At 41.5% G+C, this 4,738-nt stretch overlaps 1 pseudogene; it reads right to left on the reverse strand.

Annotated features, from left to right (window-relative positions):
• Window positions 1-891: 891 nt before the first annotated feature.
• Window positions 892-2,184, reverse strand: LOC126076304 (olfactory receptor 8S1-like; annotated as a pseudogene).
• Window positions 2,185-4,738: the final 2,554 nt, after the last annotated feature.

Consider the following 4,738-nt stretch of genomic DNA (forward strand, 5'->3'; position numbering starts at 1 on the left):
GCCTGCATATTAGGTTGTGAGCTTATTGGCCACCCCCTCTGCAATGAATCTTTTGTTACAAGGTACTAATTTATTTGAACGAATCTGTATAAACATCACTCTGAGAAAGAGGGACTGATACATAGCTCCAGCACAGAAAAGAGCAATGACTGCGCTCATTAAAATGTGTGTGCCAAAGCAACAATGTGCTGAGGACTCAGAAGGGGTTTGGCTCACAGGTACTGGTAGATACAGAATGTGTTAATCAGCTTGGTATCTTCAAAGCTGAATGAAAACACTATCTTGAGACACATAGACATCCACCACCTTGGGCCCCGAGAAGGTCCCTATTCTATCCATCATGCGGTCAACTCCTATCTCAGACACCCAGGATGTCATCAACAGCACACTTGAAATAGTCTTTTTCCTTTGAATCAGTTAGAGCAAGTGGCCAATCTGTGTATTTGTTTTTTGGCAATCAGGGAGTTAGACAACTTTAGCCAGGCATTTCAATATTTTAAGTGCCTCCAGGTTAAGTGGATGAAACAGTCTTCATTCAGCAACCAGTACCCACCTTGGGTACCTTTTAAATACCCCATCTTTTCTTATTACTTTTGGAATTTTATACTCTCAAAACTCTCAGATGAGACAAACATGTCTGGACTTAGTTACTATACTGCTCCATCCTGGTGCTTATTTTTCAGTCTTCACTTTACTATCTTGATACATACAATAAAATAAGCAATGACACACTTGAACCTTTTATTCTCCAGACCCAAGAGGTTATTTTCATCAAATGGCAGTTTTTAAAGTGATCACGTTAACCATGAATGTATTTCATCCTCTGCCTATGTTTTCCCATCATCTTTTAACCAACCACAAAATGAAACCTCCATAAACTGAGGGGCACATTTATTGCTTCAACATTTTATGTAGAGCTGTTTTCACCTCCTGGTTCTTCAGACTACAGGTGACAGGGTTCAGCAAGGATGTGATCACACTGGACTAAATAGAGACCACTTGCTCCAACGTGGAGCCTGAGAGAGGGCTCATGTACCTAAACAAAGCTGCCCCATACTACAAAAGCACCATAGTGAGATGAGAGGAAATGGATGCTCAGGATGGCAGAGATGATTTTAGAGTAAGAGAAGAGGATCAGGGGATGTGTTACAAATTCTAGGAATGCACGTGACCCAGCAAGAAGGCCTCATTGGCAGTGAGATTGAAGCCACCGGCAAGGCTTCTCCCACTCTGTGGCAGCTTCCCCCCACTCACAGCCGGCCAAGCTCAGGTTTCTAACTGTGGCCTGGCCGGACCACACGGCTTGGGCTCTAACCTGAATTTGGTGCCAAAATCCAGAGCATGCAGGACCTGAAGAGCCATGGCCCTGAACTTGACTCCGGACCTGAACTTTGCCAGGCACTCAGCTGCACCAGAGGCCATCTGCAAAGCATAAGTTCCCTTCCTTTGCAAATGACTCAGCACCTGGATCTCCAAATATAGACATGGGAGGGATCCAGGTGTTGGATTTTGGGCACCAATCCCGCCCCTTAGGGACTGGAGGGCATAAAAGCTCCAAGCTCCCCTGGGACTGGGAGTGCAGGGTCTTTAGGCCCCACGTTGCTCCTTGCTTGCTGCCAACAGTAAATTTCCACTTTCTGTTTCCCTTGCAAATGGTGGTGTGGAGCCTTTCTTACTTCTATTGGCTAATAAGACCTGAGATGAACCCTCCTTCAGTTACAGGATTAGTGCAAGACAGAGGGAAGAGTGAAGGCAGCTCACAGCTGAAGTGAGGGATAACGGTGGGACCACAGAAGTGTAAGTTGTTAATTAAAATATGCATTCTTTGGTCAGGAGTTTAGGAGCTCAACCACCCATGCTGCAATCACTGTTCCAACACAAAGAGGCCTGTACATAACCACACCACAGAGCATAGGGTGGCAGATGGCCGCAGAGTGATCACAGACTATGGCAGAGAGTAGGCAGGCCTCTGTCCTCCTAGAGAATAGGAGAAAGAAACTCTAGGTGATGCAGCCCCATGTAGAGGTGGTTTTCCTTTGAGTTAATAAATTTCTGCAGCATTTTGGGCATGGTGACAGAAGAGAGGCAAAGATCCAGGAATGAAAGGTGACCTGGGAAGAAGCACATGGGTGTTTTAAGATGAGAATCAATCCTTTTCTCTAAGATCATCATCAGGTTCCCCATTAGGATCAGGAGGATAAATCACCAGGAACAGTATAAAAAGAATGATCTAGATCTAGGGATTTCTGGACAATCCCAAGAGGACAAACAGTAAGGATGGTGAGATTTTTCAAGATTAGAGAATCTGGCCCTAAAAGGAAATATAATGCTGTTGAGTCATCCCAGAAGAACAGGACTGTCTCTGCTATGGAAAATATGACTTCTAGCTTAAAGGTATAAATAAAAAATTATGATGCCAAGGAGTTTTCCTCTGGGCCAAACGTAACACCCTCATCACTACTTCAACTCTGGGGAAATACAGCATTCCGAAGTCCTGCCTTCCTGAAGCCTTTCTTAATACCCATTTATTTATTCACCAAATATTTAGTAAGCATGCAGGTGCTAAGTGGGTAGGTTTTGGGGGCTGTGGAGTCCAGAATCTGATAAAAGAAGGAAAAGAACAAACAGATTACAGATTAATAAAGTGACAAACTGCTCAACCTCCTAAAATATTTCATCTCTGTCATGACATAATTTTGTGAATTTGGCAAGGGACTTTCTCCTTCCCCTTCCTGAACTCAGTTCCCTCTGCTATGCAATGAAAGGTTTGGAACAGTTGCCTATTAAGATTCCTTGCATCTACAAGATCAGGAGGACTGAAAAGCACTGCCAGGATCCAGTTCTTCCTTGGACCCTTGTGTCAGGCTACTTCTGCTTCACTTTGAGAGACAAATGATGTGGGATGCTCAAAGACCTAACTTAGGTCTCAGCAAAAGCCAGTTTTCTTTTCTAACTATTTGAAAACTGGGTGTTTAATGCAGCTAAGCAAAAGTCACTGTGTGCTTAGTTGGATAAAGGCTATAGTGTTGACATGCATGGATTCTGGTTTGAGTCAGTACCTGTGAAGGAGCTTTGGCTCCTTCTTCTTTTTCTTCCTTCTCCTTCATCCTTTACCTTCTTTGGTTCTTAGAAGGGCTTCTGGCTAGCTTGTCTGACTTTTATAATTTTTCCTAATATTCTTCTTCTTGATAATCATGTGTCCAGCTGGAACTTTGAGAGAGATAGTGAGTAATGAGGGGCCCAGGGACTGGAGTCTAATCCTTACTCATGGGTGAAGTAGCAGCAGCCAGTTACCTGGGCCCCTGAGATATGCATCCACTTTGCCAATATGGTGGTTTGGGGAAACCAGAGGTTGTAGGGCAGGCAATAAGGGTTTCCAAACTCCTCTGCTAGCTAGAGACCAGTCTGAGGCTTTCTCAGGTTTGGCAGAGCTTGATCTTCAACTGTACACTTGCATGTACGCACACTTTCACACACACTCTCTCACATACATACAAATAGACAAGCCTTACTGCTAGAATTACAGGATTCTTTGGATCATTTTTCTTCAGTCTCTAACCTGCTGCATGTATTCCGTGCAGCCTCTCTTGCAAGTGTCCTTCCAGCCTCTGAACTTATTCAGGGACTCCCTTTCATCAACTACTTGTGGAAGTGATTTAAAAGCTTGTTTACCTCCATTTTGCCTAAAACTCTGATATATTACCTATGTGACCATTCCATAAACATCTAAACAAGCATTAATATTTTTCATCTTAAAAACAAAACAAAAAACCCCCTTGACTACAGATCCCATAAACCCACTGTCCCATTTCTCCAATTGATGAACAAAAGTATATAATTTTTCTGAAGTACCATTTATTCACTTATTTATGTTGTCTTTTTTCATTCGTGCTTTTGTTTTAATATTAGATACCACTCCATCAAAAAAAAAAAAAAAAACCCATTGCTATCAAGTTGATTCCAACTCATAGCAACCCTATAGGACAGAGTATAACTGCCTCATAGAGTTTCCAAGGAGTGCCTGGTGGATTTGAACTTCCAACCTTTTGATTAGCAGACAAAACTCTTAACCACTACATCACCAGGGTTTCCAATATTAGATGACCCGTTGTTAAAAGTTAGATCCATCAGCCTTGGCCTTGCATTTTCTTCTCAGAATTTTATGGTTTCAGAAAATCCTACAGCTTTTTTTAAAATTGCTTTTGTTTGTTCTCTCTCTCTTTCACTTTCTGAACTCTTGGTATACACGGAAATCTCTGTGAAGACACTATCTCAATAAAAAATTTAAAAGAACAGAGACTTCGTGACTCTATACATCAAACAATACAGTCTTTGCAAAAAAAAAAAAAGTTTGGAAAAGTCACTAACCCAAAGAACCACCACAGTCTTCAACAACAACAACAAAACACAAAACAGTAAACCTTGAGAAAAGGGGGATATCTGATTTCCAGAGTCAGTACATTATAATTCAATCATCTCATTTTCAACAAAAAATCACAAGGTATACAGAGAAACAGAAAGTATGGCCCACTCAAAGGAATGAAATAAAGTGATAGAAACCATCCCTGAGGAAGCACAGATATTGGACATACTATACAAAGATGTTAAAACAACTCTATCATATATACTCAAAGAGCTAAAGAAAAACATGGAGAAAGAACTAAAGGAATCAGGAAAACTATGAACAAATATAAACATCAATAAAGATATAGATGTTATAGAAAGGAACCAAACAGAA

This window comes from Elephas maximus, chromosome 4 (assembly GCF_024166365.1).
Source record: "Elephas maximus indicus isolate mEleMax1 chromosome 4, mEleMax1 primary haplotype, whole genome shotgun sequence".
NCBI lineage: Eukaryota > Metazoa > Chordata > Mammalia > Proboscidea > Elephantidae > Elephas > Elephas maximus.